Genomic DNA, 25,474 nt, shown 5'->3' with positions numbered 1-25,474 from the left:
GGAGGAAACCCACGCAGACACGGGAGAACATGCAAACTCCACGCAGGGAGGACCCGGGAAGCGAACCCGGGTCTCCTAACTGCAAGGCAGCAGCGCTACCACTGCGCCACCGTGCCGCCCATCTGTAAAACAAGTTTTAGTCAAAAGTGCAACACATTCTCACTCAGTTCTTCTCACCTCTTTGCAATAAGTGACATCCTTCATCTTGCATGTTTGAAACGCTCTTATCTCATGGCTGTTACCACGCACTGTACTACACTGCAAAACAAGTTAGGAGAGGCCTGACATAAAAAAATAATCATCAATGAGCTCAAGGCTAACATATTCAAACAGTGCAACACTGGAGAGATAATTTGCAAATAAAATAGCAGCTCAAGGAATTTTTGAGATGACATTGTAAAGATGGAAATCTTCTCGTCATTGCTCAGCCCCTTCTTTATTAGCAAAGACATCATTATTAAAATGAATACAGAGACATGTACTGTACCTAGACACAGAGGGACTGCAAACTTCTTACATTAATGAGAAGCTGCATCTGAAGACAGTGGAAATGAAAAAAAAAATCAAACAAATTGATTGCATAATATTTATTGCTTTTTCTGATATATTTTTGCAATGTGTTACTATTACTGTTTAAAGCTGGCTGAACAATAATAAAACAACAAAAAAAATATGTTCAATAGTTTCCTCCTTTTTCTGCTAACATTCAGTTTGGGAGACTGACTTAGCAGGTTGTTGATGGCAAACTTCACAAATAAAGATAATATTTTAAGTTCACATGAGGTAGCTGATTTTGACAATTCAGAAGATGCACATGAAATCCGTACATTTCCCAGTGTTGCCAGATAGAGAAAGGGTTGCTTTTATAGCACTTTCCATTTAGTGTTTATTGTGTCCTTCCCTCGGGTATTGCTGTTAGGTTCTGTAAATGAGTGTCTAACTACCAAGGAGTTGACGGTGTCAAGAATACCATCAGGGATGAACAGGGCTGGGTAGAATGTGAGAGAGAGCGAGAGAGAGAGAGTGAGAGAGTGATAGCGAAAGAGAAAGAGTGAGAGTGAGAGAGAGAGAGAGTGAGAGAGAGAGTTAGAGCGCGAGAGAGAGTGAGAGAGAGAACGAGAGAGAGTGTGAGAGAGAGAGAGTGAGAGAGAGAGTGAGAGAGAGTGAGAGAGAGAGAGTGAGAGCTAGAGAGAGAGAGTGAGAGCGAGAGAGAGAGTGAGAGCGAGAGAGAGAGAGGTCCAGCGTCTGTCCCTGTCATCTGGAAGGAAACACATAGTTAGCCTCAGACAATCCAACAAGACGCCTGCTCGTCTTCTCAGAGAGACTGTGAAGTCAGAGAAGGCTGGCCAGAGGGCTAAAGAGCTCCTGCCTGGTAAACATAGATAAAGTTTGATAAATGTTTGATAAACTACATCCAGTATCATTATTTTGGCTTAAGGGTGAATCACATGCTCTAAGACATTAAGGGGAAGTGCATTTAAGACGGAGGCCAGGAAGCACTTCTTTACACAAAGAGTTGTGGGAATCTGGAACAAACTACCGAGATGTGTAGTTGAAGCAGAAACATCGACAACCATTAAGAAGAACCTGGATGAGATGTTGGGCCAGCTTAGCTATTAGCTAAACAAACAGGCTTGGTGGACTGAATGGTCTCCTCTTGTTTGTTAAATTTGTTATGTTCTAAATGGCAGCCCAGGTTCACAAACTGGGAAAGCTGGCTTTAAATTGTCCGTTACAATGTGTGTTCCAGAAGACCTGATAGGAGATCAACACTCTTGGAGCTACTGTATCTTCTGGGAGGCAGCACATGGTTCCAGGAGCCCAGCATATCTTTCCTTCTTGGAAATGGGCAACAGAAAAGCTGTCTGAGAGGCTCAGGCCTTTTAAGGGTTACTTGAAGGCACAGACGCATAGGGTCACTGGTACCCATTAGAGAGACAGAGTGAGTTCCAACCCATTGTCCATGAAGAGCTAAAGTTGCCTGACCCCAAAATTGATTATGGGTCTTGCCCGGAAGTGACCCTAGCAGGATGTTTAATGCTGTTTCAAGCCAGAAGGTTAACTGAGCCGAGAGTCAGTAGGTGAGTTTAATCACGGCTTCTAATCTTGCAATTAAGCACTTAATTTTAAATCATTTGATGGCATTAATTTTTATGCCTTTTAATTTAGAGCTGTAAGGTAACAAAATATGTTAATAGTTCAAGGCAGTACTGTATATCCTTTTCGCTGAGATGCCAGATCACTTATATAATTTCTAATTGTTTGCAGATATAATGTGGAAATTGTTATTTTTTCATACACGTGGATCTTATTATTCAAGGTCAACATTTCCTGTACTTCATGCAAATGACACAGCTGAGTTGTTGCTGTCTTCCAGTGTAGCATGGCCTTTGTGCAACTCTTTGGCTATAGCTTGATGTCTATATGTAAATTGCAAACATATTTATTTATTTATTGCATGCGCACAGATTTCCTTAGGGGGCAAAAGCTTAGTTTGCCACACACAAAAGAAGTTCTTTAAGGCCTGAGTGTGCAAGTGACAGTGCAACCAGTGACGGAGTGAAGTCCCACTCAGTGATTCTTGTCCTGTAGTTTTTGTTCTGTCAGCTTCAGCTTTCTTCAACCCAGAGGTGAACAGAGAAATTTAGATGAATTATTATTTTATTCATAAGCAGTATGTTTCTTTTTTCATTTGACTTTTCTTACAGTAATAATAGACACTATTTTTAATAATATTAGTGTATTACAAATGTTGTAAAATGTGTAATTAAAACTGTTATTTGAAGGAGGCTTGTTTCACTTTACCACAATATCCTAAATTATTATATGTATGATGTTTTTAATGTAGTTTTCTTATTAATAAATTTGGGGGTTGATACATTTTTAAATTAACTGCAATAGCTGGTTATAAATGTGAAAATAGAAGATGTTTGGTTGTCTCCATAAGTCACTTCTTCATAGTTTGAGGTCACTGATGACTCTTTCCTTTCAAACTGGAAATTATTGTACGTTTATATGAGTTTGTCTCATCTTCAAGGTCAAAAATGTAATTTTTGCTCTTTCAAAGGGTTATAACCTTAAAAGGGAGCTTGACTTCTATCTGTGGGTGATTAATGAGCGACTCGTGCATTTGATGTTTCAACTGTGACATTTTAAACTTTAAATATTTTATACGCATAGAGAAAAAAAAATTAAGATAGGCGCTCATGTGGAATAAACTGGATTGCAGAGAAGGAATGAGAAGGACGACCTGGTATCATTTTAATAGAACAGTTAGAGAGCTGTGGTTTTTCTTGGTGATTTTTATTTGAGGTTTTTATGTGTGCGCAAGCTGATTTAAAGGCACACTAAATCATTGTAGATGGGGAGTAGTGGATTATGCATTTAATCAAGTTGCAGGCCTTGAAGCCTTGTCAGCAAGGTGGCCAACTTGGAGCTTGAATAGCTTGGACTGTTTTCTTTTTGCATTCCCTTTAAACAAGCCGCCAGAAGGTAAATATGTGTACAGTAGACACTTGGTAATAAAATGCCCTGCTGCCCCAATACAATCTTAAAGCAATTGGTAGAGATGGGACAGCTTTGTTGCACTCTAGACAATTTAGCTTGTGAAACTAACTTTGTTCCATTTACTTGTACTACAATTAACAATCACTCAAAGATGCACTAAAAAAATCAGCTTCGTTCTAATTGACTTTGTTTTGCTTTTCATGAAGTTATCGTTTGTTTCTATGTGCAGATATTTGGAGCTGTTGTGACTTGGTCTGATACAATTATGTTGGTTTAGAGAGAAATGTCCATCACTTAAACTTAACTTGACGTTCTACTATATACAGCATATTCTCAGAACTTCGAGAGTGCAGATATTTAGATGGATTATGTCTTTACTTTTATTCTATAGCTTCATTCCTAATTCACTCCTCCATTCTCTTTTACAGTCTTTAGTCATTTAGTGCATGCTGTGATCAACGTTTTCTGTTATTTAAAAATCATTTCAAAATAAATACGCAGGATCTTACTTCAAATAACGTGAATTAATCTCTTTGTTTCTAGGTTGGATACCTGTCTCTCTGTAAACGTCTACGCTACAGTGCATCTACAGCTATATGAAGGTATTGTATGAACTATATGTTTTCAATTCACTTCAGTTTATTGTCATTTTAGATAGATAGATAGATAGATAGATAGATAGATAGATAGATAGATAGATAGATAGATAGATAGATAGATAGATAGATGGATAGAAATTCACAATTGATTTTACTTGGGTACAATACAATAACACGTATTTTTGATAGTCTTTCTCTGAGGATACAACTATATTATGCATAGTGTAATAACAGATGAACATAACATTAATGAAATATAGCAATACATAATAAATATTGAATTGAATTCCTTTATTGTCAGTGTACGTTGAATCCTCCACAATAGTCAATAATCTCCCCATAAAATGACAAAAATAGCACAATAAGACAATACAAATATATAATATGAAAACATAGTTACAGTGCACATGAGCACTTGATGGACTGATTGAGTGTGTTTAGAGCTCTTGAGGTGAAGTTGTCTCTGAGCCTCGCGGTCCATGCATGAAAGGTTATGTACCGTTTGCTGGATGGGAGAAGTTCAAATAGACTGTGGCATGGGTGAGTAGAATCCAAGCAGATGCTAGTGGCTTTCCTGAAGCAGTGTGTGCTATAGATGTCCTCGAGGGCTGAAAGCTGCACCCCGATTAACTGCTGCGGTCAACCCAACTGTAGAGCTTTCCGAGATACCACACACAGATACAATGGGTTACAATACTCTGTGTGGTGCAGTGGTAGTAGGTCAGCAGCATGGTGTCTAATGATATGAGACTAACATTCAGTATTATTTTATAAACATACCGTATATTCCAAGAGTACAATAAACAATCAAATGGTACAGTTAAGGCTGCTGCAGAATGGTGCAGTCATTGAGTGGAAAGCTGGTGCTTACTTCCAGAACAGAAAACTCTGACATGCTGATACTGTACCATTTAAAAATGTGGGCTTGGGGGTATTTTTCCAGTACTGGTATACTGCCCAGCCCTACTCCTGACTTATGCCTGATGCCACCATTACAGGTCCCCACTGCATATGAATTAATTGGGGGGCTAAGACATTGAATGTATTAAATGTTGGTCAGTGAAAGCAAAAGTAATGAACTGTCATACAATGAAGTTGATGTTGCAAGCGGAGAAAATTGTACAAATAGATTACAATATGTAAGACAGCAGCCTAATAGCTAAGACCTAGAAACTGTCCATTCCTCCTTTTTAAATGGTTTATGATGCTTCGATTATGTGTGGCTGATTACAGGGGCACGAACAGTCCCTTTTCTAGTTTGAATGAGACCCTCTGTCCCTTATTACTTTTATAAAAATACATTATAATAGGCACAGAATGGGACAACTGAGCATACAATAAGTTATATAGTATTTCATACTAAATTCAAATTCAACAGCATTCCTAACCCTTACGGAAAGCTGTAAAATGAAATTGAATAACCTATTAAGCTGTCACAAAAAAAAAATTTGAACCATTTACAGTAAGTGGTTAGCAGAGACCTAATATGCTGACGTAGGCACAACATTTATAAATTCCATTGAAAACTTAAAAAGCTTTTTCCAGTTCCTCGAAAGAAAAATTAGATTTTTTTTTTAATTTTAAATAGAATAATCCATCCATTTCCCATTGTTTTATAAAGGGTGGATTGGTATTTCTCCTGTTGAGTTGACAAGTGAGCAGTGTAGAGTACAACAGAATTTTCACTGCATAATACAATCCCATCTGGTCAATAATATTACTGTAAGTGATTTGTAATAGTGGTTCCATTTCTGTCTGACATACAGGCAAATATTTTCTCCCAAAATAGTCTTGACTGTCGAGCAACCCCAAATGCATGGCCAAATGAAGCAGAAACCTGATGACATGCAGTAGCCTGGGTACATTTCCTAAGTCAAGATAAGTGTGTGCAGTGCACAATTTTTAGTTGAATTGTTCTACAGTATAATTTGAACAAATTGATAGGGAATCTATTTCATCATATGGCTGATTTCAATTCTTTATCTGAAATTCTAATTGAAAACTACTTTTTCCAATTCTGCCACAAATAATCTAAGGATGAACTTTTTCACAGAGAGTGATACTGTATAGAAATACTGCTTATATCCTAATTATTGTAATATGAGATATATAGTAATATCTATTGCCAATATTATTGTAGGGTAAGGTAGGCCCGGCACTTGTCTGTTAGCAAAATTTCTGACATGCATGTAATAGAAGAAATGGGCTATTGGACAGTTAAATTTGAAAAGTAATCGTTCCAAGGATGCAAAAGTGTTATCAACATAGAAATCTCTTTGATTCCCAAAGCCAAGAATTTTCTGTGTTTGAAAACTTTGTAAGTTAAGAAAGAGTGGGAAAGATGGTTATCAAATATGGGTGTAATTGATGTCTTCTACACTGGTACCATCAGATTCTTGATAAATCAAAAAATAGTTAGAATGTAGTTGGTGTAAAAAGCAAAACATAGAAAGACGAGGTTTAATAAAAAAAAGCCAACCAATCCAGTACAATTCAGGTTCTTTCTACTTTCCAAGCCAGCGCAGGAGTAAAACCGGACCCTCTGGTCCAGATCTTTGTAATGTGGAGTTTTTCATCCTTCACCTCTTTGCATGCTAGAAAGCATAATTGCAATTATGTCTAATTTTCTAAAGAATAATATATTAATCAATACACAGAAATATGTCTTTTATGAAGCTATAAAAGATATTAATGCTCATTTTGACAATATTAATTCTTTCTGGTAATTTAAGTTGTAGAGATAAATATCTGTTAACATCTTGTGTAAAATAAAAAAAAAAAGATTTAAATAGATCTTTATTTAATCACATTTTTTTATAATTGTAACTCTGCGAAATTCCTCCAATATAGTAGTAGTAGTATTTTAAAAATATAAATATTGACAGATTAATCTAATTAAAAAAAATAAACTACAATAAAAGATAGGCCTGCTTTTTTTGTTTGTGTCTTCCTTAGGGTAGAACCACTCAGGCATAATCACTACTGGGGGGTACAGCAGAGGGGTACTGCTGTTTAGCCATTGGTCGTTGTAATTCCACTATTTCCTGGTATATGTTGCTGTTTAAGTGTCTACGCTGAATTCATGCTGATCATACATCTGTAAAGTCAGTGCGCAGATCATATCAGTCATTAAGCTACAAGAAGTCTGGATGTGATATATTTCAATGCTGTGCTCTGAAATTAGCGTCTCTTATGATTTTGAAGAGTCTTTTTCTGTGTATTTTCACCCAATTCCTTCCAACAGTTTTTATTCAAAGCTTTTTTTGCAAGGTTTCATAAAATGTGAGCATAACTGAACAATCAAGTAAGTCAATTTGTAGTTTTTGTGCCTTAAGATGAAGTTTATTATGGAGATAGTGAGCTTAGTACATTTAGTTGTGATGAATATACAGTATGTTGATAAAAGACAGTGTCATCTGCATAAAGAGATATTTTCTGTTCATGTCAATCCTCCTTGAATATCTGCAGTGGTAAAAAGCACTGGGGATAGAGGCATTCCCTGTCTGTCTTTTTACTCTATTATTCACATGAACAAATGCTTTTGCTATACGATGTCTATAAGCATGGGCTTAGTCAAAACCTGTATTCACATAAAATAGTTCATAGATATTCCAGTAAGACCCTATCTAAAGTTTTGCTGCATTAAGATATTGAATGACCTGGGGAAGCCCATTAAATGCAGAAAATATGCTACACTGTATATTTTTTAAAAGTTTGATAATATTTCCTGTCTATTAATAATAAAGACTTTTAACTATATAAATTACTGATGAACTTTTTCATTCTTTTTGTTATGGCCTTCACCAAAATCCTAACATCGCTGTTCAGTAATGAAATTGGTCACATACTAGTAGATATTCATTTCTTTACTTACTTATTTATTTATATGTTGAGAGAATGTGATTGACACCTGATGTCATATTGCATGTGGATGGTTCTCTTGTTTTTCATCCTCAAACATAGCATCAGTGGGACATTCATCAATGTAGTGAATTCAGAAAATACTCAAACCCCATCATTTGTTGTGATGCAGACATACTTTACAAACCATTTTGAAAACTTGTCTTCACTTTGTCATTATGGATTACTGAGTGTAAATTAATGGGCAAAAAGTCAAATATATCCATTTAAAATGAAATCTATATCACAATAAAGAATACAGAAAGTGAAAGGGTCTGAATGCTTTCTGAATCCACTGTAGGTCTTTTTGAAATTATCCCGGCGGCTCTATCCACTACGTACAGTAAGTGCGGGATGTATCAACCTGTAACATTTCAAGTTCATCAAAAGGTCTTTGATAACTTCCATTATATTCAGATGTGTATAACATCTTATAGCATTCCTTACATATATTATTTCCATTTTCAGCTACATTAATTGTATCTGTGTTATTGATTTCTAAGATATGCTAAACGTCCTTCCTAAGTAGTTGTTGGGCTAAAATCATATTGGCCTTTTCCCTGTATTCATAATAAGAGTTTTGTGACTAAATTATTATTTGCTGTGTTTCTCATATGGTCAAGAAGTTCAAAGTTGTTTGTAATGCTAGCCTTTTTTATCATGCTCAGTGGTGGGAAATATGTCATATTAAGCATTGGTTTTTGAGATATCAGCAGTTAGTTAACATGCATTTCTGGATTGTAATATAAGAGATTATTGGCCCCCCTTATGTATGTTAGGATTGTTCCCAAAGGATCTTGGGTTTTATCTTGAACGTCACATTAGTTTGAACAAAAGATGGAGAGCTATTTTCTGTCCGAGATTGGTGGGTTCTTGCACCCCCGGAGATGACCATTTTCTCTCTCTGATGGCTATTTTCTGTGTCTCTGTTAATAGGACTATTATCTCTTACAAGTCTTCTGAATCAAAAATAATCTACAATCACACTAGAAAGAGTTTTAACTGTAACCTTTAAGCATGTAGGTGTGTAATACGGTTAATGTGACCTCATTATCTTACAACGTTGCTGGAATCCTCCAGTGCTTTGTAGGCAAACTAATAGAAGCAAAATGTTTTTTACTGTTGCTAAACTCCAATCAGAGGTACATTTAAAGCAGTTATTGAATACATTCATTACACTCTACATGTGGCAGTACGACTACTACTGCTAATACTACTGCTTTTTTCCAGTTCCTGACATATGGATAGTTTAAATTCTTCTGTAGTGGATGTTATTGTTTTATAATAAAATTATGCCAAAAATTATAGTTCACAAAGTAATAAATAATTACTTTGTTATTCTACGTAATTCTAAGATTATCTAGTTCCTGTATATAATGATGTCTAATTTTGATGAATATTCATGGTTTAGATGATCCTCTGTGGCAACCCTTAACAGGAGCAGCCGAAAGAAGAAGTGCAAAAAAAGATTCAAAGAGTTCTATTAAAAGAGTATAAGTTATAATGAAATTTAGAGACATGTAGGCTTTCAAGGCAGTTTTTGCCAGCTACTCGTCATGTTAGATAAAATGCCTGCAATCGAATAAGGATTTATGGAGTCATGTGTCACTCTACTGACCAGCTTAGTGTATTTGCGTCCATATTGTGTTCTATTACTGCATGTGCCTCCCATCAGACTGAGCACTGTAATAAAACTCAGTACTATTGACCTTTGCAATTTTTTTTTCAGGGAACAGAAATAAAGCTTTAGAGTAATTAAAAAGAAAAAATCCAGTTATGCAACACTTTAGCCCTGCTCTATTTTTATTATTTTTATTATTTTTCAGTTACATGTCTTTGAAATGTGTAAAATACCCTAATGCAGACAATATCTTTTTCAACAGCTTTTGTGGGATATTAAGGCAAGTACGTGATGGTACAGGTTGGCCCCACACTCCCTATCGCATGCGGGAGCCTCTCGAACCCGCAGCCATCAGTAATGTAACCGGGACGAGCCAGGCAAATAATGACAGTCACACCAAGCAAGGGGTAGGCGCCATAAAGTGCAGAAGTGCTTTTGTTAAAGCCATCAAAAACATCAATGTTCAGAACAGTACAGAGCAAAAATTCAAGAAATAAATAATCCATGATAAGAACAATCCAATAAATATTCCTTAAAACGAGGTTAAAAACACATAGGTATGAAACTGTCCTCTGCAATTCAGAGTGCTGGTGCCCCTTTAAAACTGATGTCTCCTCAACTTGCCCTTTTCAGCCCATGCTGTCTGAGGAGAAGTCCACCAGCCGGCACAGACATACTTTTATACCGGCCCTTGTCCCCGCCACTGATCCCACTACATACCACAGGGAGCCACGGGTCCTGTATTAACTCGTACCTCCGCTAATCGCTGGCTCCTGCCAGTGAGAGCACACCCTGAGCACAATGACCGCTGGTGCTACCAGGTTGCTGAACAGGAGTGATCCTTCTGCCCCCTTATAAGCTCTGACTGCACGCTTCTTCCTGGGGCTCCATTCCCGTCTGCCTGGTTCCTTCTGTTTTGCATCAACTCTACATCACTCCTTCCTTTAAACTCCTTTCCTTTCCTCTCCTTTCTCTCTTTCAGATTCCATTTCTGTCCCTTGCAGGCTCCTTTATCCGTTACTTCTTAATTGGTTACGGGTGCAAGCGTCATTGAGGCGTCTGACTGAACCACCCGCCTCCGCATGTGCATGTGGCACAGTCAGCCAGTTCCCCAGTCAAACACAGAGTGAAACGCACTCACACACACCCGCACCCGATTGAAGCCTGCACCTTCTCAGGGTGCGATTATTAATTTTATAATCAAACACTAATTGCTGAGCCACAGACCTGCTAGTCCACAAAGTATAATTGTGAACGTTTCAATGGAATAGAGACACATTTTGACTGTCTCAAGGTAAACATCTATGTGCTGTCCATTGACTGGACAAGTGTTTGACTCTCTATTTATGTTGTAAATCTAAGTCTGGATTAAAATAAATTTCTGCTGTGTAACATTTAATTACTTCATTGCGTGTCATAGATGAAGGATAAGGAAGATGTTGTTTGCTTTGGTATTTCTACCTGACATTTGATTCATTTCTCTTCAGAAAATTAAAGTCATTGTTATCAATCTCACTAGAAATTTGTGTTGTTTTATTGGCTCATTTGGGGCCTTGTTGTTCTGGTTCCAAGTTTGGTCCTGATAGGGATTAACTCTGTCTATCATTATGATGGACAGCTTGGAAATCAGCGCACTAGAGCGCCTGAATTCTGTCATCCCCTGATGAGGCGAATGGCCTTATCTAAAGCTTGTATGCTGAGGCACAGGTACAGCTAAATCTAATTCTGATTTAACAGAAATTTGGTTTTTGATGGGTATGGATCTTTTTGTTTACTTACTATTGCAAAAAAAAATAAATAAAAAGCTAGCATGCATGGTACGTAGTGGCAGTCACACACACCCTAGCATCATCAGTAGCTTTTCTTCAATTACGTCTCATTTACTTCCCTTAGAAGGTATCTTATGCCAACCAAACTGAATACATTCTCTTAGATCACCAAGCAGATCTCTGTACTAAATTCCACCATCTTAAAAGTGCATTTTACTGTGTGGTAAAGTAATATATATTTTTTTTTCTTTGGTCTGGTATTGTGACTGTGTTGTCTCCTCTGATAATGGTAAGGCATTGTGAGGAGATAGTACATTACCTATACAGCAAATTGGACTGTGCAGTCCTGCAGAATATCTCCAGGATAGATAGAGAGAGTGAGTGAGGGGGCAGATAAAGAGAGCCCCCTTACGTAAGGAGATGGGCCTTCAAGAGAAGCAATGTAAAATGTAAATTCCTGGGGAAACAAATGTGCTCTATTTTCCTCCAAGAAAACAGAGCAAGCAAGCTGATGACCTCATGGTGGGTTCAAATGCCTGATCATTTATTCAGAGAGGGATTAAGGGGCTTGAAGGTCAGACAGGAAACCAGAAGACTATCAGCCTGCCATGAACCAGCATATGCTGCTTACTAAGGCAAGCTGAAAGCATATTTTCCCTTTAAGGTTGAGGATAGGCTGGATGTGAAAAGACCCTTTGACCTCCTGAAGGAGAGAGATAGAGAAAGAGTGAGAAAAGAAAGCTTCTCACAGGCAGGTCAGTTTGACCAAGAGACCAAGACAAAGGCTAAATTCAGTTGTGAGTTGTTAATCAGGAAAATATAAAAAAAACACTACTAAACCAATTTGTTAAGTTCAAGAAGAAAGCTATTTGTGCTACAGAATCTTAACTTTGGAAAAAACAAACAGTAGACACTTATCAAAACACAAGCTGATCTAATTTAACAAACTCTGCAAAGATTTCACTGGTAAGTTATGTACACACACTGACGATACACTATGATGCAGTATGAGCATGTGGAATGAGCAGATAGATAGATAGATAGATAGATAGATAGATAGATAGATAGATAGATAGATAGATAGATAGATAGATAGATAGATAGTGTGGCGGAGGGCCAGAATCCTTACCCAGCCGGGATGCCCAGAGTATGGAAGGACCAGGGGGCAGAGAATTTTCAAGACAGTTTCTACCTCGGGCCGACAGAGGGCAGCCCCCTTGGTTTCCATTGGGACCACGGCTTATGAGCATGGGAGCTCAACGGTGCATGAACATTTTCAAGGCCCTATTTGCCATACTTCTGCCATACCCAGAAGTGCTACCAGAAGAAGCTGTAGAAAGGGGCCAGTCCCCACTATTCAGAGTCGGGAGGAAGAGGATAAAGCCTGAGGAGGTTTTGGAGGAAGATGGACTGGCAGCAGAGAAGAGACTGGGTTGTGTTTTGTGTTGGTGATTTGTGCACTGTTAAAAAAGCGTGTGCTAGGTCCTAAACCTGTCTGCTGTTTGTCTGTGTCAGGGTTGACTTCACAATAGATAGATAGATAGATAGATAGATAGATAGATAGATAGATAGATAGATAGATAGATAGAAAATACACTGTATAATTTAGATAGAAAGACAGGTATGAAAGGCACTATATAATAGATAGATAGATATGAAAGGCACTGTATAATAGATAGATAGATATAAAAGACACTATATAATATAGATAGAAAGACAGATATGAAAGGCACTATATAATAGATAGATAGATAGATAGATAGATAGATAGATAGATAGATAGATAGATAGATAGATAGATTGATTTTTATAGTGTTTTTTAGATACTCAAAGCTCTTTATATAGACTGTGGTGAAGTAAGTGCAGTCAGTAATCAGTTAAGCTCTTAATTTATTAATTATGTGTTGGAGAATAATCAGAAGCAATGTAAGGTTGGCTTTTCTTAATCACATTAACTAGCCTAACCAATACACAGTATTGTCCCAGTATGAGATTATTTGGCTGCCTGAGTGAGTGTGCCCAGTGTAGGACTGGCAGATGATTAGTTTCTGTCTTGTACTTGAAGCTGTCAGGACTGGCATTGGCTCTCTATGGCCCTAAATTGGAGTATGTGGATTAGAAAATGGATGGTTGGTTATTTATGTTGTTTAGCATTTGAGATTGCAATGCAGTAGCTAATTCTGGACATTTGCAACTGTATAGTATTGAAAAAAGTGTGTTTGCAAATAAAATTGGGCTGCTTTTAGGAACAGCAAATGCACTGTTTGTTTTGCCTCTGGCTGGTCATTACAAATTGATTGTTAATTTGTGTAGGAAAAGTAAGTTTCAGATAAATTGTTAAGACATGTTTATTTGATATGTTTCCTTTGATCCGGCTATGCAGGCAGTGATTTGCCTGGTACTCTTCCACACACTCTTGGGCATGAAACCATCTGCACGTGAAGGTGGCTGAAGAAATTAAGCAGAGTGTGTCTCGATCCAAGACACCGAAGCTGTAACGATTACCCCTTCAGAAAGTTTTTTTTTTGGGATCTGTAGAAAATCTGCCTTTACGATGAGTTTAGTAACAACAGTACTGAAATAAGATTTATTTTCTTCTTATAAGAAGTAGTTCTTGGGTGAGTACAAACCTGCACATACAGTATGTTGTTTTGTAGGGTCAGCACCTACTGTACATCTTTTGTGCTGCTTTGCTGAGGATGGTTTATTGGCTTCTTTATGGTTAATTTTATTTGACGGTCACTTTAAGGGTGATATATTTGTGGAAACTTTTACTTTTAACTTTTGGATGAATTTTCTTCTAAATCAGAATCCACCTATGCTATATTTTTTTTTACTTGTAAAATTTGTTTTTTCCATTTATTGCATTTTATTATTTTTTTAAGGATGATAGAATAAAACAGCTGGGTTTTGATACGTTTGTTGATGTTGTGTTAATCAAGATCATGTAAAATGTGGTAGTTGGATGAAAAAGCTGACCATAAAAAACACTTACCATTACATTTTATTGAGTTGTCTCAAAATGCCAGAATAAGTGAAGTAAAACATAATCCAACTGCGTATGCACTGTTATGAAAAAGACATGTGTCTACCTAGAGGTAATAGTGAAGCACTTGAGGTTAATTGTGTGAGAGTGACTTCATTATTCAGGCCCATCTCATGTTTCATAGCTTCCTGCTTCTGTAATACTTTGTGAAGCAATTCTATAGTCATATCTATAACCAAGTCAAAATGTCATTTGTAGGTGGCTATATAAAACACCGCACATAAGAATGACCTCCAGTTTACAAGCTCCTGTACTGTGGGTTGTGTCACTGTTGCATGAGGAGGCCTTCATTATGTCAGAAGGAAAGGCTGATGGGGACTGTTTAAAAAAAAAAAAAAAACTATTGGCGGTTACTTGAGCTCTTAAACTGATGGGGTGCATGAATTGAAGGACAAAGGCTCGTGAGCAGAAGTCAATCATGTTGGTGATGTGTTAGCATGAAGTGCCATCGGACACTCTCTGCACCTTATGCATTAAACCCAAGGATGAAGCTGACTGTATATTGCTCTGTCCATTAAACACTTTTAACAGTGAGGGCTGTATTAGCCGTCTTATTTTTACAGCAATAAATATATCATCGACTGAAACATTTTTCAGAAGGGATGGGAACGGCATCAGTTTTGTTTTATTATTTTGCCAAAGGATTGCTGCTACTGTACGTTGGACCCGAGGTGCTTTTACTTGGACCTTTACATCAAAAGAAGAAACAATTCCTGACCTTAAATCAAGTGAAAAACAAATAATATGTAATGTAGCTGTTAAAATCACATATCTCTCTTTTCATGTTTACAAGTAAAATCGAGCATCGATGTTGAAAATTTTTTTTTTTTTTTTTGCTAAGGACTTTGAATATTGTGTTTTTCTTTCACCTATGCAATGAAACTAAGTACATAATGTACATGCCTGTTAATTGTTAGTTGATTTGATTTCAACCATAAAAAACAAAACCAAAGTCAAAATTAGGGTATGAAATCCCTAGATTATTATAAATTATGGTCAGTACGACTAGAAGAGACAGAAATTATATTGAATGTTTGTTTATCAGACTGACGTATGATGTTAAACTTCATCCGGCCCTGCAAGTGATCCGCCAACTTGCTGGGAAATTATGGGGTTTGGTGGCAGGATTGGCACTCCAGCCACTCTAAAATAACTTCACACCGCTCTGAGATGACAGACAGGAGCTCTCTGCGGGAGTAGCTCTGCTGCTTCGCATTATGAAGGGGATGGAGGAAAGCCCTTGGGTGCCCCATACCCGGAAGAGTCAAAACCATTGGAGAACCAATGGGATCCTGTCGGGAATCAGAACTTGTGTGGTGCTGAGGTGTCACCCACTGCACAGCAGCACTAGGGTCCCAAGGGTCTGGAGCTGTTTGGTGGTGTGGTGGGTACCAGTGAATGCTCCCCAACCTGACCTGACCTGTTTAGCAGACTGTTGGTCATCCCACTGTGTTTTCTTCGGTCATGTAAAACGATGCTTATTTGTACAGAAGAGCAAGGATACTGATTGGGGAAAATCACTATCTGCCTATTATACAGTGCCTTTCACATCTATCTATCTATCTATCTATCTATCTATCTATCTATCTATCTATCTATCTATCTATCTATCTATCTATCTATCTATCTATCTATCTATCTATCTATTACATAGTGCCTTATCTATCTATCTATCTATCTATCTATCTATCTATCTATCTATCTATCTATCTATCTATCTATCTATCGATCATATAGTGCCTTTCATATCTATCTATCTATCTATCTATCTATTATATAGTGCACTTCATATCTATCTATCTATCTATTATATTATACAGTGCCTTTTCTATTTACCTATGTAGAGTGCTTTCAGTGTCTAGAAAAGTGCTGTCTGTCTGTAATTATTTTGTCTATTTTTGTACTTTGCTTAACACTTGGTTATAATATTAAAATGAAGTTTATTTTCAAGTGGAGACAGGAGGTACAGTATTTCCACATAAGAGTGGCCACAATAAACATTTGACACAGAGAACAAAGTTATATATTAGTTAATAATAACTATTGTAAGAATACATTTGCTGACAGGCTGCAGACGATCACTTGGTCATGTTGTGCTCAATGAAGGACTATAGAGTACTCTCTATGGGTAGTAGGCTGTTGTGCAAGTCAGATTTGTCATGGATGAGAACACCTCAGTAAAGCAGTAGACCTTTATGATGTAACATAGACTAGGAATTCGGTGAAAAATGACAAACTGTAGACAGAGACGAGGAAAAATGGTGAACGTAATAATAAAATACATGGTTCTTCGGAATGTACATGAAATCACCATATAGATATAAAAATATACATTTACGTAAATTCAATGTATGTATGTATATATGTAAACACTGTACATATAATATATATATATAAAATAATGCACACATATACTATTTAACTTGTGTGTGTATATATATATATATATATATATATATATATATATATATATATATATATATATATATATATATATATATATATATATATATATATAGCCAAAGATCAGCACGACTACAGACAGATACCAGGAGACACAAGTCCAAAAACACACACTTTTAATTTCTTTTCTTTAGCACACACAATACAATGCACAAATCACCCCAATTAGGCTCAGTCCCATCTTTCTTTCTCTTTCCTTTCACTTTTCTCTCTTTTTCTTTGCCACCACCACTCCTCTACCACAAGCTCTGTCCTCTGCCTCCCGACTCCAGTTCCCTGAATGGCGTGAGGCATCCTCTTTTATACTGCACCCAGAAGTCCGGGCTCCCAGATCTCTTCCTGTAGCACTTCCGGGTTTTGGCAGAAATGCAACATGCCAAGGCTCCGTAGCTGTCCAGACTCCCCCTGTCGGTCCAGACGCAAACCAGGAAGGCTGCTGTTTCGTGTCCCGGGGGAGGTACTACTGTTGACATGTCATCTCCCCCGGTCCTCTCCTCAGAGGGGAATCCTGACTAGTTAAGACCCCTGGCCCTCTGCCACAATATATATATGTGTGTATATATATATAATACACATATCTATCTATCTATCTATCTATCTATCTATCTATCTATCTATCTATCTATCTATCTATTATATTATACAGTGTCTTTTCTATCTTTGTATGTAAAGCGCTTTGCGTGTCTAGAAAGTGCTGTCTTTCTGTAATTATTTTATCTGTTTTTGTATTTAAGTTAACACTAAGTTATAATATTAAAGTGAAGTTTATTTTCTAGGGGAGACAGAAGGCACAGTATTTTTCCACGAGAGTGGCCACTATGAACGTTTGACACAGATTACTAAGTCATATCTCAGTTAATAATAACTTTTGTAAGAATACATTTGCTGGCAGACTGGTGCTGCTGTAGATAATTTTGAGGTTGCACGGTTCACCTTTGAGCATCCAGTAAACACACCACTACCCAGGCTGCCACTTTGTATTTCTTTTAATATAAAATAAAAATGTTATGCGACAGTAATTAATCGATACATGTTTTCTGCGAGTAAAGAGATCCAAATCTAGAGTTCAAAAACAGCAGTCTGTACTAAAGGGGGGTGGGAGGGTGGTTGAGTCACAAATTATAGACTATCTCCATTTTGAAGCAATAAAATACTGAAAATTAAGAGGTGTTTCCTGCATAGCAGTATCATTTGTTTCATATTAAAAGAAATGTAATCAGATTACAAACTTGCTTCAGTGTGGCCATTAAATACTAACACTCATTAATTATTTTAAAAATGAATATATAAAAAACACAAAAACCCACCCTAATCATTTTAGGGAGGCACACTTTAAATATGGCTTACTGTTAAATGTGTAAAGGATAGGATTCCATCTAAAGGCAAAACCATCCATGTTAAATAAAGGATTCTGTGCAAAGCCTTAGCCAAGCGGTTTGATGTACACAACCGCCTTTGTAAATAAATCCAATGAAACTGTGAGTGAGAATTTTATCTGAAATTTGGTATTTAGGAGATTTGGAGTGAATGATGATATGTGACAATCAGTCATAGCAATTAGTGTTTCTGTTAAGAGGCCCTTTTTGTCTTCTCTCACCCATACAGAATGTCACAAATAAATCCTCGCTTGCATTTGCATATTAATTGGATCTGAGACGTCAAACATCTTTCATTAAACAAAATGATCTGCATATTTGGAGACATAAAATAGTTTATTTCAATGTTAGAAAAGAAGTCATTGAAAATTGACCACATATTGATTGCAAATGTTGTGTTAATGTCCTGCATATTTTTTAAAACTTCAATGAGAGTAGCATACCACCAATAAAATTAAAAAATGAACTGCTAAATAAATAAAGCACAAAAGCACTTGCTGCATTGGAGAAGGCTGTGTGACCTTTGTTTTGTGGAGAGTTTATAATAAACACATACTGTATTTCCAGTTACACTTTGCAAGCAGCACAATGTAGCAGAGGAGTTGTATTTTTATTCAACGTATTCTTTTGGTTAAGAAACTGTTTTACCTGTTAAGTTTTGTTAAAGTAGCTATTTAAATGGGCCTAGCACATATTTTACTTTATGGAGTTTCGAGTTAGAAATTTTAGGTTTAGGTTTAGAAATTCACATGTGTAAAGAAGGAGAAAGAGGTTAGCCTGTAATCTAAGAGGGATGCTGCAAACTGCACCATAAAACAATAAGCTGTTTGGCATCGCTGATAAGAGAACAAGGCCTGGCCATTTGAATTTAAGCTTGCTGAAGCATCTCAGAATTCTATCCCAAGTGCCTCTGCTGTTGTCTGATTTTAATTCTAACTGAGCTATCAATCTGTAAATAACATTCCATTGTTAACATAATTATTCATTTGAATAGCACTTTTAAAATAGTGACACATTGGTATGGAGTTTAAAATCTTTTAATTGCTCGTTAGTGCCTATGCAGGTCTTATGATAAAGCCCAAAAGTCTGAATTTGACTCAATGACATTATGACATTCTTGGTTCGTATTGAGAATTTTTCATTAGGTAAAGACTGCATTATATATAATGTCAATGTAACGATTGCAAACAATTAAAAGTTCTTGCCTTCTAGTTAAGGAAACTAGCGTATGGACGTGGCCTTGATACAGAAATTTACTATTCCATTTATTACAATGGGTTGTGGTCATGCGAGTAAATAACAGGCTGATACAACTGTGAATTTTTGGGGTGTCCACCCAGCTGTCCCCATTTACTTGTAAGGAAAACAAAATTAACATGCAATGGGATTCAAAAAGGAATAACCAAAAGGCTGCCCTGTAACCCTTGGGCTAGTTTTAAGTGCTATTGCAAGAATTTCGTGAGCTGGCTGTCTCCTTAGGTCGCTTAAACCAGTAGTGATGCCTTCTTCCGAACAATCTCGCTGTTATGACCCAGGGACCAGAAGGGACCACACTTGGACTCACTGGGTGGTTTCTCTGCGCTGTGGAGGAGAAAGAAGGTATCACATAGCTGTAAAGATCTCAGAGGGAGACCCTCTGACACCCATGTATATCAGTGTCTAATGTAACGATAAAAGACAAACAGTTTCTTGGTAGCATTTTGTTTCCATGTTTTTTTTTAATGTTACTGAACTCTCGATACCCGGCTCTCTACAAAGTGTTTTGCCGTTTGCTTGAGGATCAGGAGCAGATGTCTGGTTGTCGTGGTGATGTTTTGTTTTTCAGGTTTGTCCGCAGTGTGCAGTCTGACTCTGTCATCCTCTCAAGTCTGAATAGTGAAACTCAGTAGACGTAAGAGAGTGAGTGATACATAGTGGACAGAATGTAAAAATTCAAGACACAAGAACTATCACTGTGCCAGATGTCAGTAGGACCTGGGCCATTCTAGTATACATCCATGTTTATTTCTTGATATCATATTTCTGCCAGTTTTTATTGATTGCTCACTATTTGTTCTCATCACTGAAGAGATTTCCAAAAATATATTTATATTTTCTTTACTTTCCAAAGTTAGGTGACTACATTTTATTTATGACTAGCTCTACCCACGTAGTGGTGAAACAGGACAGTGAGGAGGGCCCTGTCTGGCTCCCTACTCCTCACGTCACAACTCTCCCTCTCCTCAGCCCACAACCTCTGTCTCGAATTAGCACGAGTATATATTGCTCCTGCAAGCAAACTATGATTCTTAGCGCAATGAGAGAAGTCGCAAAAACAACTGGAATGTTCTAGCAAACTATAGAAAAAAACCCGATCTAAATCCGTTAAGTAGTTCTTTTGTTCACTAGCTAAGCGGAGGTAAGATACACCCTGAGACTGGAGCGTGAGTGAGGAGGGCCTCAGCCCACTGAATGTCTCTGATTTGCACAAATAAATCAAACTATGATATATAGCGCTTGACGGAAGTAACAAATTATAGAAAAAATCCCGATCTAAATCCGTTAAATAGTTCTCTCGTGAAAAGAGACATAGACAAACATAGAGACAGACAGACGTTGGATTTTATATATATAGAGATATATTCATGTATTTTCTATATAAATTTCCCATATTTGTATGCATATATTTTTTCAAATCTTTTCAGTTTTGTATACAGTGTTCTCTGTATTACCTTTTTCATTATTAAGACTTTGGTGCTAAAAGAAAAACATTAAGCTGTAAGACTTATGACTGATGTGTCATGACGAAGACAAAATTAGGATGAGCCACTTAGGTTGATGAATGCCATAAACATGTTTTATTCAAGCCTTGTTTCTTTAAAAAGATTTATTTTCTGTGGTTAAAAATACACTTGAAAACTTCTTGAGTCTTCTAAATTGGATTGTGCAGGAGTAACTGAGCAGAAGAAACCATCTCTATCCCTAAATAGCTTTACTTTAGTTATCTCAATTAGCTAAACTTTGAAAAAAGGTGACATTATATAACATCACTGCTTTATCAGGCATTTGACAAAACACTAATGAGGACTAACTTGCTGCACAATAGGCAGGACAGTTTGCAGATCTTTTTCGTATTCAGAGTATGTGCAGATTTGTCACAGCTAAACATTATATTTATCACTCATTCCCTCAGTTTGAAGCATTGGTAAGGAGAATGAAAAAGAAAACAGCAGGCTGCGTTGAGTACAAGTTGGATAATATTAAGCTATATTCAAGCCTGGATTAAACCCCCCCATAGGCCCCTGGATGACTTAATGATTTGAGCTCCTTAACAGAGAGTTGATCACACTTTTAACAATACACCCGGTCATTTAATGCAGCACAGTATCTCCCACACTTGCTTTCGTTGTGTATCATGAAGCTGCTGATGTCTGATTTCAGTGCATGGACACTCAATCGTTTCATCAAGCGATTGTCCCCCTTGCTTATTCGGACCATGGACCCTCAATTATTTCATCGACTGATTGTTCCCCTTATTTATTTTGGTGCGGTAACACTGGATCGTTTCATCAAGTGTTTGTCTCCCTTGCTTATTTTGGAGCGTGAACCCTGAATTATTTTATCGACTGATTGTTCCCCTTATTTATTTTGGTGCAGTAACACTGGATCGTTTCATCAAATGTTTGTCTCCCTTGCTTATTTTGGAGCGTGAACCCTGAATTATTTTATCGACTGATTGTTCCCCTTATTTATTTTGGTGCGGTAACACTGGATCGTTTGATCAAATGTTTGTCTCCCTTGCTTATTTTGGAGCGTGAACCCTGAATTATTTTATCGACTGATTGTTCCCCTTATTTATTTTGGTGCGGTAACACTGGATCGTTTCAACAAATGTTTGTCTCCCTTGCTTATTTTGGAGCGAGGTCCCCCAGTTGTCTCCTCAAGCAATTGTCCCCCTTATTTATTTTGGTGTGGTGACACTGGATCATTTCATCAAACGATTGTCCTCATTGCTTATTTTGGATCGAGGTCCCTCAATTGTTTCCTCAAGCAATTGCCCCCCTTATTTATTTTGGTGTGGTGACATTGGATCATTTCATCAAACGATTCTCCCTGTTGGTGATTTCGGCAGACGGACGCTTGATCATTTCAACAACATGTTTTGGTGAAAAGACCACTTGCTGTCATGAGTCCCTAGAAACGCACCCAGAATGCCCTTATGCTAAATCCATCCTGGCTTTATTAAACACTAGTGAGTCCTTATCATATAATACCGCGTGTGAACTTCTTTCCATACAAAAAGTATATAGCAGCCCAAAGACATTCCAGAGTTGCGCTACTAGACTGCACATTATTTCAAATTCGTATTCTTCGTGAAGATTAAGGTTTTGAATAATTTTAGATTAGGAAAATGGAGATAAGGAAATGACAGGATAGAAGTGTTTAAAAATATGAAATGAATGAATCGAGTGGATGCTAGTTGTTTCATTGACCTGAGCTATTCAGACAGATCATGGGGCACAGGCAGAAGCTACTCAAGGGTGAATTTCACACTGAAGTTAAAGATTTGTTGCATACATTGAAATGGTTGCTAGGGAGGGTAGTAGACTAAAGTGCTTTGAGGATTTCAGAACTCTACTTGACAAAAAATTACAAAACCTGAGTGAACAATTACATTTTTTTCAAATAAATTATCTACTTCTTAAACCCAAGAGCTGAATTTGTAAGATCACCAAAGTAAACTACCTGGTCAGAATTTGCCAAGTTTCATTAAATATGAATTACTAGTTTAAAGCATATATAATAATGTCTATTTTAGAAGTCAATATTATGAGACGCAGCATGCCATCAGCACGGCACGCAGATAGTCCTTAACATCACACCCTGCATATGTAGGAAGAATTGCAGCAAGGGCGTCCCACTCTCTTGGCCTCTCTCACGATTTTGTCATGGCGATTTTGTCCACGCGCATTTGACGAAAACCAGTTAGCGGCTTTGTCGGCGCTCATTTGTCGGTCGCGGTTTTGTCGGGGCGCATATGTCTAGCGCGCTTTTGTCCGTGAACCGATTTCCAGAACTTGGGCAATCCTAAATTGAACAAATTGGTTATTGAATGGGGCAGCACGGTGGCGCAGTGGTAGCGCTGCTGCCTCGCAGTTAGGAGACCTGGGTTCACTTCCTGGGTCCTCCCTGCATGGAGTTTGCATGTTCTCCCTGTGTCTGTGTGGGTTTCCTCCGGGCACTCCGGTTTCCTCCCACAGTCCAAAGACATGCAAGTTAGGTGGATTGGTGATTCTAAATTGGCCTTGGTGTGTTTGTGTGTGTCCTGTGGTGGGTTGGCACCCCGCCCGGGATTGGTTCCTGCCTTGTGCCCTGTGTTGGCTGGGATTGGCTCCAGCAGACCCCCGTGACCCTGTGTTCAGATTCAGCAGGTTGGTAGATGGATGGGTTATAGAATGTATGTATTTGTGTGCCAAGAAATTTTAAGCCATGATTGGGCAGTCTTCCATTAGGCAAATTTCTGGTGAGTGGTATTTGCCATTCTCATCTTTAAGATAGTGATGGTGATGTAAATGTCAAGCCATCCATTGGTAAAGCCCAGCAGCAGCAACTGTGTTTTTATATTTACAGCAAGGTTTGGAAGTAAAGCCCAGGTAAAGCTGAGAAACATTGTTACAATTTTAAAATAGCGAGATGTTGCATGACAGAGTCAAAAACAAAATGGAAATGGGGTGTGAGGCCTCCTAAAAAGACCCATAAAGGCAGGCCAGCACCTTAACTAGCCAGCCCAGATGAGGTGCATTTAAGCCAGCTTGCACAGACTACTACCTTCTGACTTCGGCTCAAAATGGTGCCCAAATTGGGGAGAACTAGCTTAACAAATCAAAATATTAAGAAACGTCCTAAAATATATTCAAATGTCATACAATGGAGACAATGACCACAACCCCCCTGGCTTATAATCAGAAGAATGGAATCTTTATAATGGAATAATTTATTTAACAAAATAGGAAAAACAGAGCAAAATGTTCAAAAGAATGAAAAAAAAGGGATTTATCTATAAGGCAATCCAAGGCAGCCAAGGCCCAATATACAAACCCCAGAAGCTAAACCAAATAAACAGAAAAAATCAAGTAACCAGAAAAACAAGAAATAATAATAATAATAACAGAGGGGCCCTCAAAATGCACTACCTGAAAACCGTCAAAAGCTAACAGAATTAAATGGTTAAGGGAAGAGTACAAAGATGTGATGGAAGCATACTTCAAAACTAGAACAAACAATGTAAGATCGGTCACCACAAGCACATACAAAATGTGACATGAAAAAAAACAAACATCAAGTCCTAATATGACTGCCAATAATCTTGCAAAAACCAAAAGAGACATCGTGAGAAACAAAGAGGCTGACAGAAATTGAAATTCAACAGATAACAGATAAGCACCAAAGAATCGAATCATGGAGAGAATAACGTTGAATTAGTAAATGATGAGGCAAACAAGCAGAATGACGAAGAAAAATAACCAAAACCACCAGACCACCCAAATGCTAAGTATACTACGAAGTAGAGGAAATGTTAGAAAACATCTTCGGAAAATAGGAAATTGTAAAAGAAACTGATATCAATGAATGGCGACGAATACCAAAAATTAAACATGATTGGCGTTCAAAATCAGTATTACGAACGGCAAACAGAGCAGTCATGAATATCAAGGACCAGCTTGTGCATAAACCGTCCTTTACCAAAATGAATGAATTGTTTGATACTGCTACCTCTGTAGTCAGTAACAGCTTGGGCTTAAAAACTTGTAAGAAGGGACACAAGTTAGCAAATAAACCAAAATTGAAAAAAAACAAATTGAAAAAAGGAAGCCAAAAGATACAAAGAGAAATTTCACTCTCTGAAATTAATAAAGGAAACAATGTGAAGGACAGGAAAAAAAGCCCTCATGAGAAAACATAACGTCCAAAGCAAGAATGACGTAAAACTCATTGAAAAGCTTAAACAGATGCAAGTGAAATCATAGAGAATCAGATGATGTGAAAAGAGACAAACGTTCTTCCACCAGAACAACCATACAAAATAAAATTCTGCTGAGAATTAGGAAAGAAGAACATCGAAAACCCAAGAAAAAAGTAGTCAAATATTGCTGGTCCAACACCTGGGAAAAGGAAAAACATCATAACAATAATGCTGAGTGGATGAAGCAAAT

The 25,474-nt window shown here is 37.4% G+C and overlaps 1 protein-coding gene across 3 annotated transcripts in view; it reads left to right on the top strand.

Moving 5' to 3' along the window:
* casz1 (castor zinc finger 1) overlaps positions 1–25,474 on the top strand; it is a 600,579-nt gene that overhangs the window by 299,050 nt on the left and 276,055 nt on the right. For all 3 annotated transcript variants that reach the window (XM_039755610.1, XM_039755612.1, XM_039755611.1), the window contains one exon: positions 4,051–4,109. The gene's annotated coding sequence lies outside the window, so the exon portion shown is untranslated. The remainder of the gene's footprint in view (positions 1–4,050; positions 4,110–25,474) is intronic.

The sequence above is a fragment of the Polypterus senegalus genome, chromosome 6 (genome assembly GCF_016835505.1).
Source record: "Polypterus senegalus isolate Bchr_013 chromosome 6, ASM1683550v1, whole genome shotgun sequence".
In the NCBI taxonomy this organism is placed as follows: domain Eukaryota; kingdom Metazoa; phylum Chordata; class Cladistia; order Polypteriformes; family Polypteridae; genus Polypterus; species Polypterus senegalus.
The sequence above is the reverse complement of the archived record's forward strand: the minus strand, read 5'-3'. Positions and strand labels throughout refer to the sequence as shown.